Raw genomic sequence first — 12164 nt, 5'->3', positions numbered from 1 at the left:
TGTCTGTTTCAGATTTCTAAGTTGTGCTGCATTGAATTGTTTTTATCTGCCTGCCTGTTTTTCGGTGTTTCTTTGTTAATTATCTACATTTGCAGACTTTCACAAGCTTTTATTGCAAGCTAGTCTGGCAAGATAGCTAAATAAAGACAAGAACCCCAGAATAAATTGATATAAATAATAAAATAATACTTTAGCCAGTTTCAATCTGCTTCAACGTATCCTGTGTTTGTAATGATTTTTTCTTAAACTTCAGACTTTATTTCTATACCCATGCTAACATGCCAGGTCATAATTTAAAGTTTCTTGACAAATATTACCTCCTTTTGTGATAAATCTCTCAGCCCCAGCGGTTTCATAATTATTTATTACAGGCTCTAATGGTTCGGTTTGCTCTGAGTATAACCTACCCTGTTATCTGATGTAAAGTTCAAAGAAAATATGTGCTGTTAAAGCATTGCCAATAAAAACTGTGTAAACACCAATGGCGAGAGGGTAGACTGTGTGGAGCAGAGCTTCAGAGAGTCCTCCTAAACCTGATTCTGACTTAGGGTTTCCCAAATCCCAAGTGCCAGTTCTCAAAGCTAAGGAGACAATTAAGAACCAGAAGCAAAAAATCTTGGACCTATCTACTCTGCTGATATTCTACAAAAGGGCCAAAGAAACTTTATGTTACCATACTATCTGAATATCTGAAGCCCTCTGCAGTTTGGACACAGTCCAATTAGGTATACTTAATTGTGGGTAGAATACAGGAGGTTTTTTTGAAAATGTATTGCCACTTATTTTTCATTTTGCTTCACTTTTAATTTGTATACCACCTTTCTATATTACTATACACAAGGCAGTTTCCAAGCTGAAGAAACAACATAGGAGACAGCAAAGATCACACCTAAAACAATCTGATCCAATACCAAAAAAAAGTCATACTCAAGAGCAAGCTAGACATTCAGCAGCGGCCACAGAGATAAGAGGCAAGAAGGGTTTGGAGGAAGGGAACATTTGCCACTGTGAAGCTGCAAGTGGTGCTGAACCCCAGCCTACCTCTTTCCTATCACTCATGTTTGTTGCATCATAGGGAAAAGCAGTTTGTTGTGAGGAGGAGTTCACAGGGGGAAAGCAGTAGGCCCCTTGTCTGCCACTGAAAGTCTCGCTGAGCCCTTAGAATAGCTCTCTATTCATAACAGTACATAAACCTTTCCCCCCTGTTTTAATGGGGAAAGTTGGTAACAGCCTTAAATATAACTAGACTAAAGAACAGCCATAATAATATTTTACTGGAACATGTGGAGAAAGAATACTTATTATATTTTAAGGTCTACTGTTGAAAGAGTTGCTAGCAGGATACAGAGGAAAACCCTTTTTCCATCCTAACACAACCCAGATGGAAGTATAGACATTTACAGGAAGTGGTATTTTACCACTGAAACAGTCCCACCAGAAGTAAATTCTTTCACTAAAGTCCATCCAAATGAAAATATGAATCAGCTTTTTCCCCTTGCCTTACTGTAATTTGATTCACAGTCACTGTGGGATTATTTTGCGGTTACCTGCCATAATCTGTGCTACTGATAATCTGGAAAGACGTGGTGTTTGCACCATAAAATACTTCATCACTCTTTGTTCGGGTGGCAGTTCAACTCCACAACTTTTTATTAAAAACCACCACTAATATTGACCTGGTAGTCACAGTTGTCAACTTTTCCCTGATAAGGTTCTTTGCCTGGCAGACAGAAACTAAACAGGAGCAGCTTTTCGAGAAAAAAGGCACAGTGATCGTGTAGAAGTTTCATCTGTGAAATGTCTGCCAGACATAAATTTATTAAAGGTACAGCAGCCCAGTTGTGATGAGGGGGAGGAATGTGACACTTCCATCTTCCATCTTTAATCCATGCTATTAGAGATGAGTGCCATTCATTTCAGTAAATCATCCCTGGTAGAAGTATTTTGAAGATTAGGAACTTAATGGGGCTTTATCATCCTTGTTGTTATATATGTTTTTACACATAAGTCTTCATTCTTCCAGTGAAGTGGAAAAGATACCAGCAGCACGAGGAGGAGCTGAAGAATCTCTGTGTGAGGTTGGACCTGTGTGTGAGGTTGACCCTGAAGCTGCAGCTAGTGTCAAATGCAACAGCTGAACTGGGACACACCACCACCACCATGTTATGACACTACTCAAATAATTACTAGATAGTTAAATATTTATTTTAGCATACGGAACCCTATACAGCTTGGGACCAGGATACCTAAAGTATCATCTCACCCTTTGCATACTCACTCCATCACTGCACTCTGCAGGAGAGGACCTCCTCAAATACCACCTTATCAGGAGGTCCATTCCATACAATATAGGAACAGGCTCTTTAGCGTGGTAGCACATGCCCTTTGGAATGTCTTCCCTTTACATATCAGACAGACTTCAATTCTATTTAGTAATTTTGGAGCCTACTGAAGAACTTCCTTTTTCAACAAGCCTTTTACTTGGGGATCCATACCCCAGTTTGTATCTACACTAAATTTGAAATTGTGTGTGTGTGTGTGTGTGTGTGTATAATTATTTCCAATTAGATGATAGATACATAGATGATAGATAGATAAATAGATAGATAGATAGATAGACAGATAGACAGACACACACACACACACACACACACACACATATATAGTTTTTATTGTGATTTTTTCCATTAAATCACATCAGAGAATTTATGAGAAGAAAATGATAAACAGAAAAAATAAGAATCATGCCCCCATTCAAATACATTCTTGCAACTGAAGCAATATTTTTAGCCCTCTATGTGCTTAATAAAGTTGCTTTGAACATTCGGCCACAACTTTGAATTAACTGAGAGAAAACTAGGCCACATACTGAGTTAAGAGATTGTGAGAAGACCAAAGTCAGCATTGTGAGGCCAGGTGGCCTGGCTCTGGGGCTACATAGAGAAGGGAACATGCTATGCTCACTTGCAGTCCCACTCTTTTGGATCCAGTGAAAAAGAAACTCAAGGTATAACAAGCTCCAAAAGAGAACAAAGTTCTTAGACTAGATACAGTACTTTAAGCTTTTTCTGTTGTTTTCATTGGCTTCCATTTATCAGTTTTGAGAACTTTTTTCCTTTATTGGAATTTGTCTTATGAAGCCAATACTGCCAAGAAAATTTAGAGACCACCCCAGCACTAAGAGGGTTTTTGTAAGATGTCCCAGATTAAGGGCTGAGTTTAATGCACCTTCTTTTGAAGCTATCTGGGATGTCTTTGGCCACAATTCAGGTTACAATTTCAATGGCCACACTAAAAGAAATAATCCTCACCAACCTCCATATGCTTTGGTATAATATGAATTAGCAATCCTAGAAACGGAGACATCTTTCCTTTTTATAGACAAAAGTGGTTTTTCAACTGAACCCTTACATACCCAGCTAATCACTGCACTTTGCCAGAGAGGGCATCCTGCAGACACCATCTTATCAGGATATATGATAAATGAATTGGTCCTTTAGTGTGGCATGAGCGCCACAACCCCAGAGTCGTCGGCGACTGGACCTAATGGTCAGGGGTCCCTTTACCTTTACCTTCCCTTTGCAACTCCCTCCCATTCCATATTGACCATCAGCTTTGTGAATTCACTGCTGTAAGGTGCTGTAGAAGAAACTGTCCCGTTGCCTATGTTGAAGTTAGAGTCACTTGTTTCGTCCAACCAGTTTCCATACCTGCAGATGTGGGCACCTTCTTGCCCTTAACCTCAGGCAGCAAAATGCCGCAGATAAGACAATTCACAGTTGTAACAAAAGGGTTAATCAGACATCTCCAGTGCTACTCCCTAACACTTTTTGGAAAATCCTTGAAATGATGCTTCCAACAATGTGAAAGGTTTCAATTTTGAGAAGTTTATCTTGGCTTTAGTCTACTGGATTTTATTTATCACACCCCGGGGGATACATTCATTCAAAATCGTGAAGATGGTTTACAACTAAGATGGGAATCTAGTTTTCCACTCTCATCTGGGAACAGATTCACATAAAATTAAGTAATGTAAATATTTTTACTGTTTATATGATACATACATAAAATAGAGTTTTTATTTATGTTCCTTTTTATATTCATTTTTGGTCTGCATTTCAAATAATGGCCTCAGCTATGTAGAAATATGTCTTATTTCTTTAGAACAATCAAGTCCGTGAAGAGACAAACATCATATAGGTTAGCAAAATATGATACAGATTGTGCCTGAAACAACAGCTTTTAATTACAAAGAACAGGGGGAAAGGAGGGGTTTGGTCCAGTACTATGAAGAAGGAAGCTAGGAAACCTGGGTTCAAATCGCCACTCAACTATGAAGCTGACTGGGTGTTTGTGGGCAGTAACTATCTCTCAGTCTAACCTACCTCCCAGGATTGATGTGAGAATAAATTGGCAGGACTATGTATACTATTCTCAGCTCCTTAGAGGAGGGGCAGTATAAAAATCAAAAGAATAGGAATTAACATATTTGATTATTTATGAAATTTATATGTCGCCTTTCCTCCCAAAGGATCCCAAGGCACACAAATGATTAAAGAGTTACAATACCTAAAAACAATTCCAATGCAGATGCAGACTGGGGGAGATATCTAGTACTTAAAAGTCTTCTTGGAAGAGGAAGGTCTTTGGTATCTGTCAAATATACAACAGAAACAATACTGAAGGGGAGGGAATTCCAAAGGCTATGTGCCATGACACTAAAAGGCCCAGTTCTCATAGTGTTCAGAAGGGAGCTATCAATGAGAACCAAACATTTCAAATAGAACGTTCACTAGGGGAAACCGATCTGACTGTTTTCCTGTCCCACATAAAGCCAGATTCTGCTGTTACCTGTCATAATGGGGGAAAGTACCTCTTTTGAAATCGTAACAACCTAGTTGTTTCTTGGCAAACTGCCAAATGAATATATTGCACCTCCTTTTTGGCTGCCAGTTTTTCACCTCACACTGTTAACCGCTGCAGAAGAGAGTTTACAACAAAACATTGTTGCATTTCTTTACCATTATTATTTTTAATTTTCTGTTTCTATTTTGCCATATCCGTGTGTGTGTGTGTGTGTGTGTGTGTGTGTGTGTGTGATGTTTTTAAAAGCAAATGGTGACATCTAAGTCTTACTCAGAGTAGACCCATTAAAATCAATTTCACTGAGCCTACTCTGAGTAAGATTAACACTGGATATCACTCAATAGGCATACAAAATGTGTAGCAGTGCCTGAAATTGGATCAGGCCAGTTTCACATTATATTTTGAACTGAAAGGACTAAGTTTTGTACCAACTACAGTTGTTCCATTTTTAGAGAAGAAGATGTCTTCATGCCCAAGGACTAGAGGGAGGCAGCTGTGACAGAAAGGCACCTGTTACTTTTTTAGAAGCGTTTATTAAAATCACTTTTTTAAAAGAGTGATCATAATGCCCTCATTATGATTATGGACCCTAATTAATTTTATTCTATTTTAATCCATTTGTAGCCCCTTTTGTAGTGCTCATTTTAATTTTTATTCTTCGTCTTCATATCTTTCTTTTCAGTTCTTGTTGTCTCTTCCACAATACCTTTTATGGTTCTTTCTGATCAAGTTCTCTGAGAAGTTATTTCCTAAACCTAAACAATAAGCACTGATAATAAGTTCATGAACATAAACGTGACTGACCTGTTGATTTTTCTCCACCAAGACACTTACAATAATTTAATCTTCCATAGGCTTCCATTGGTTCCATGTTCTGAGGCAGCACTAAGTACAACACAATTCTGAATGTGAGCAGAAGTGTTACCTATTCCACCAGTTGCAAGTAAAATTACCTTCAAATAAATGTCTGCAAAGCAGTGAGTTGTTTAAAAAAAAAGTCATGGATTTGGGAGTTGCGTGGCTCAAAGACCACCATGCAATAAGAATATTGTATATTAAATCCACAAATTAATAGCATGTGCAGGGAAGAAATTCTCAGAGCAGAAAACAAGATGACGGTTCAGCTGTCTCCTCTACAGCAAAATTACAGTCGTACATTGAGATATTGTTTTTTTTGCCTGGAGGAACAGACATGAGTAGTGAGAAAATGGAGATTGTTCATGCAAAGGTCAGCGCTCGTCATCATACAGAATTGGACTCTGGAAGGACATTGTAAGGAGTCAGATCTGGGTCATCTGTTGCTAATTTAAAATGTCAGGGAAACTCTATTATTCCCACGCCTTGACTGGCAAACTGAAATCTGTGAATTCCAAAGCAGTGGCATTTCCAAGGAACTGTATACTACCTAAAGTACTAGTATGTTTTCCATTGTAAACACCCATGGGCATATCAAGTGGGGCATGTTATAGCACTATTTCATTGTCACATCATTGAAATGTATCATCTAATAAGTAAGTAAAATATATATTATCTATTATTATTATTATTATTACTATTACTATTATCATTATTACTATTATTATTTAGAATTATTGGTCACTTGGCGCCTGCCTATGGAATGCCCTCCCAGCAGATGTCAAGGCAATAAACAACTATTTTACTTTTAAAAGACAACTGAAGGCGGCCCTGTTTAGGGAAGTTTTTAATGTCTGATGCTGTATTATTTTTAATATTCAGTTGGAAGCCGCCCAGAGTGGCTGGGGAAACCCAGCCAGATGGGCAGGGTATAAATAATGAAGAATTATTATTATTATTATTATTATCATCATCATCATCATCATCATCATCATCTAAAAGGTATTGAAGCAACTTGCATAAAAAACTTAAACATAAATACATTATACAATTTTTAAAAACTATATAAAACATTAACAGCTATCTATTTATCTAGGAATGGATTTATGGATATGGGGTGGCCCATCCTGTTTCACCACCTGAGGCAAAATGGGAAGGTGCTACTCCCTGCCTCCCTTGCTGCCAAGCCCCTCCCCCATCACTTCCGCTGCCACCAGAATGCCCCCCTCTTACGGAACTTGGCACGAGCCAGGGCATTCCACAAGGCACTACCACTTGACTTCTCTGCACTGAGATGGGGAAGACAAGCAACAATGCCGCACACAGAAACATCCAATTCTTGCAGAACCCGGTGAGAGCTGGAGTGTTCCACAAGGTGATGCCATTCTCTTCTCCACCCCAAGGCTGGGAAGATGAACAGCAGTGTCATGCACCAGAAAGAGGAGTGGTGTTCTGCCAGTGGACACCACCTCTTGTGCTTCTGCTGCCTGAGGCAGGTTTTTACCCTACCTCATTGGTGGGCCGGCTCTGGGATGGATGGATGGATAGATGGGTGGATGGATGGGCGGACTTTGTGTGAAACTTTTCTATTTATTGATAGAATCTTCTTGCCAATGACTTGGATCTCAGCTTCCCTTCCACGAGTTGGAACAGATTTAATGGGCTGGAATTGTGCTTTCCTATCTGCTTCTTACCTTTGCAGTCCCATCCTCCACTGAAAACCTACTGCTGTGTTTGGGAAACTCTTTGGAATATTATGAGAAGTGATGAGTTACAGCAATCACTCCCTCATTTTACATGGATGATCAACTTAGGATCCAAGCTACTGGGTGAGATCCAGACAAACTGGGCATTCCTATAAGCATTTATTGAGAAGTTCCACTAAGATCAATGTAGGGTTGCCATACATTCGGAATTTCCAAAACTAAAAAAAAAAGCTCAACTTTTATTTCACTTTTTGAAATAAGGCAACCCTAGATCAATGGGGGTTGCTTCCAGATGCCTGTATATCCCTCTCTACATTTAAAGTGCATGGCTTCTCCCAAAGAATTCTTGTAACTGTAGTTTACCCCTCGCAGAACTACAATTCCCAGCACCCTTAGCAAACTATATTTCCCAATAGTTATGTACTTTAAATGTATAGTTTATATGCAAGTTAGTTGCACTTAAGTTCTGCTGAAATCAATTTAGTCATTACTTAATTCCCATTGGTTTCAAACTTAGTGTCACCAACTTAGTCTAGATACAAGACATCGGCTGTGACTTTCCCCTAAAAATCGTACAATTAACTTTATTTTCAGAACTGTAGAGAGGTCACCATATAAAAGTGTGACCTCCTTTGAACCCAAGAAGTTTACCCTGTTTTACAGTGACAGCCCACTCTTGTCATTTTCATGGTTTGCAAGGTCCAGAACTGTAAACCAATTTCTCAAGAGCGCTTGATCTGCAGCACTTACTGAGCCAACAGGAAGATGGTTTGTTAAAACATTTATACCCCAGCTTCCCATATGCTCCATTTGCCTCACTACAAAATTTTAAAGTATGATAAAACATTGCTGACATTGAGAGCAATTGGCAACAGCTTACCCATTTGGGACAGCAAGTGATTATTTGGATCTGCAAAAGTGAATTTGACTCTACATTCATTTATAGCCCAAAATTTAAATTCAGCATCTATGGACATGTCTTTATTATTTAGACTCTCTAGAGCAAAAGACAAGGCCAAGAGCTAACCGTAATTTTGAAACAATGATAAGCCAGGCAGACACAGCCGTGAGACATTATTTTGAAATCCTGTGAGAAAGGGGAGAGCAGGTATAGGCAAACTCCAGCCTGCCAGATATTTTGGAACTACAACTCCCATCATCCCTAGCTAACAGGACCAGTGGTCAGGGATGATGGGAAATGTAGTCTCAAAACATCTGGAGGGCCGGACTTTGTCTATGCCTTGGGTAGAGCATCATTTCCCATCCTTGGTTCTCGGATATTGTTGGACGGACACACACACACACACACACACACACACACACACCGGATTATGGGGGTTGTAATCCAACAATATATGAGGACCCAAGGATGGAGTGGCATTTGATGTGTAGTTTTGTGACACAAGTTTAAATAAACCATAGATCTCTCCTGCCTACTTTCCTTTAAAATTTGATTTTGAGAACAAAATAGGGTCTGGACTGTAGAGTTCAATGAGTACTCAATGCACAGTTGGACAGAGCTTCAAAACAGGTTTTTTTGACCATGGGTAAGGAACCTCAGAACCAGGATCCAAGCTTCTCTGTTTCATCCTGAATACTCTCCTCAGGCCACAAACACCTTGAATGCTTTCTGCTAGCTGGAATGTGTCCTTCACTGTGATAATGCCTCTTGATTACCTGCATGGAAGATGGAGAAATGCTGGGGAAGAAACCCTGACTGTTGCATGGCTGGAATATAGTCTAAGGTTACCAGATTTTTTTCAATGAATCTGGGGGCACTTTTCAACTTCAATGGATTTTGTATGGGGACTGATTTGTAAATCTGGGGACTGTCAACGGGAAATGGGGACATCTGGTAACCTTAATATAGTCTGTTGTATGAAGGTAAGAGTCACATCCAATGCCTCACTCACGTTTGTTTCTCATCTCACCCACCACTGGTACGCAGCCCTCAGAGGGAAACCAATAAGGCTATATGGACTTTGGTCCTCAAAGTGTTCCCCTGTGTTCGACATTCAGAATCTGGAGGAGTTGGCGATTGAAAATAATTCCTTTTCTTCCAAATCTTACCGTTTGATACAAGTGAAAATGTGATGCGATCCTTCTCAAAATGTAAATTAAAAAAAGAAACACCACAGCTATCTTCCTTGAGTATAGGAATTATCTAGAAACCCTGAGAAGCACAGATGGAGCAAATTAAAGGATCCCATGCAGATTATGAGAGTGTGCTCTGCATTATCTGTCAGTGCCCTCTGCAAAGAGAAGAAGAAGAAGAAAATCCTTCCTGAGGGCAGGGGAGGCCTTGGCTGTAAAAAGGCTTTTTCAGTTAGTTTTTGAACCTTGGCTGCAGAAAACCTGGTTTGTTTTAATGTGGAATCTCTGCTTCAAGGAACCCTTTTCCTGTCGACATCACACAGCTAAAAATGGAGGGACGTCTGGTTGCTGTAGTTATTTTAATCTCCAGCCGCTGGGTATGTTGGTTGTGAGCCCAGCTGCCTCGTCGGACTGATACCGCAGGATACTTTGTATTGAGCTATGCAGTGCATGTGAGGAAATAAATGAATAAAATAAAAAGCAACTTATTCTGCAAAGGCAACTTGAACTTTAATAATGCCATGTTGTAGACAACCTGGTGTCACGGTCCTATGAGCTATTTATTTAAAATGTTTACACCCTGCCTTTCCTCAGTGAGTCTAAAGTGGTCAACAACAAAAATTAAAGCAATAATTCTGTAATATCATTTTGAGGTGTGGCAATCTGTACCCAGTATTCCAATTGTTGCACGATATCATATACCTTTCTACACTTTATTTTCTTAAACAGAGTGAAATCCTCAACCTCAACCCAGATTCACCAGAATGAGTGAGTGAGGATGTGGTTGATCTCAGGATCAGCCAGTGCAAGTCCCCAAAAAGGGGGATTCCAAGGGTATAGCAGGAGTAGGCAGGGAGACTGACACTGAATCCTAACTCTGTTCAGCTTGGTCACGTGACCTGGGAACCTGGCAGAATTTAAACCAGCAAAAAGGGTGGTGTAAATTAAACTCTGTTTCCTCAGAGTTCCTGCAGTGTTGCTGCAGCCCCTTGATTTTGTTTGCACTTTTCTTTGCTATCATTTTTGTTGTGTGGTGACCAGAAGTTTACAAAGGATTCCAAGAACAATATACTGTAGTAAGGCGCAATCCTAACTATGGGAAGCCAGTGTAATGTACACCAGCTTCATTTAAGACTGCTTGAAATTACACCTGTTCCAAACCCCATTCAGGAGCAAGGCTACAGTTCAAGTATCTGCAACATAAAGACTCCACCTTGGTACATCTGCTAGCTCATCTAAGTCCCCAAGGGGTGACGCCTACCTTGGAGTAAACCAAAGATGAGTAACCCTGCTTGACTTCTGCACTCCAAATCAGGTGCAGAAGAGAGTCCCCAAATCTGCCCTCACTCACTCACTCACACCCCACCTGCTAACACATCCTAGTCTCCAAAAACTTACCACAAAGTAAGACAAGGGGGGTGCAGATGGAAACAGGTCATCCAGTGGTTGAAAACAGTACTCAATGACTATCACAATCGGGAAGATCAGCAGGATAAGCCAAAAAAGTGCTGAATCCATATTTAGGCCCAAACACCAAGCCTAAATCAGAGCCTATTCACTCAGATACTTTTAAGCTGGAGATACCTGAACTGGAACCCTCAGAAACGGCACTTCCTGAGCCAGAAATCTCAATACAATTGTGCATGACGTGGAGAAAGTAGGCAATAATTTCCCCCTCTTTCATAATACTAGAAATGAAGTTCATAGTTAAACTCTGGAATTAGCTATGGACTCGCTTCCTATCCTCTCCAGGGTTTGTTTGCCAGCACAGGCAATGCACAAGGTAGGAGATGACTGAGGCAACAGAATGCTAGGCCAAGAAACTACTCTGTTAAGACATTCCCTTCTTCAGGAATGGGGTGGGGCTATGAAGGGATAATCTGGCAAAAGTGGGCTAAAAAGCCTCATACCTTGCCAAACCAACTTGGAGCTATCCATGGTCCTGCATCTCCAGCCTGACATTGACTAAGCCACCCTCAAGAATCCACCTTACCTCCAGGCTCTCGCTCTCAGTTAGGACAGGGCTTCTTGTAGAGTCGCAACAAGATAGTGCTTTGAAAATGATTTGAGAGTGCAAATACGAATGCTAAGTACATGACTCTATATGACTCTGCTTCATGACCTGTCTCAATGTCAAGAGGAATTGCATGCTACAAACTTTCATAGCACTGTAAAGTTTCACATTTCAACGCTAGAAAGATGATTTCCCCCAGCAATTAATCAATGGCTGGAAGACATCAGTGCTATCTCTGTATTTCAGCAGTCAGGGTACACCAACAGCGATTAAATGCCACTTAGACTGTAATTCTATGCCCACATAGATGGGAATAAGTGGGGTTTGCCAGGGCTGCTGAGGAGAATAGGGCGTGTGGTTGAGGAGTGTTGGGAGTGGATGGTCCTTACGAGTATGAAGGCTGCAGTGTAGAGATAGCAGTGACACCTACAGGCTGGGAGTGTCACTGCAGACTCCTTGAACCATACAGCAGGTATTTAAAAAAGTAGAGTAGAATAAAACTTAAAAGATGAGAGTAGACATTGTCCTCATTCCCAGGTTTCATACTTCTAGCCCAAGGTGCATTATCTCAGACTTAGCTGTACAAGGCAGAAGTACATATTTGCCACTGTCCCAGCCACCCAAAGGAC

At 40.3% G+C, this 12164-nt stretch overlaps 1 long non-coding RNA gene across 1 annotated transcript in view; it reads right to left on the bottom strand.

Annotated features, from left to right (window-relative positions):
• Nucleotides 1-11567, bottom strand: part of LOC308458517 — a 64847-nt gene extending 53280 nt beyond the window's left edge. The window contains exon 1 of the long non-coding RNA XR_013977511.1: nucleotides 11515-11567. This is a non-coding gene — a long non-coding RNA (uncharacterized lncRNA). The remainder of the gene's footprint in view (nucleotides 1-11514) is intronic.
• Between the last annotated feature and the right edge of the window lie 597 nt (nucleotides 11568-12164).

This window comes from Podarcis pityusensis (assembly GCF_964106645.2).
Source record: "Podarcis pityusensis genome assembly, chromosome: 11".
NCBI lineage: Eukaryota > Metazoa > Chordata > Lepidosauria > Squamata > Lacertidae > Podarcis > Podarcis pityusensis.
Note: the sequence above shows the minus strand (reverse complement) of the source record. Positions and strands in the feature narration are given on the sequence as shown.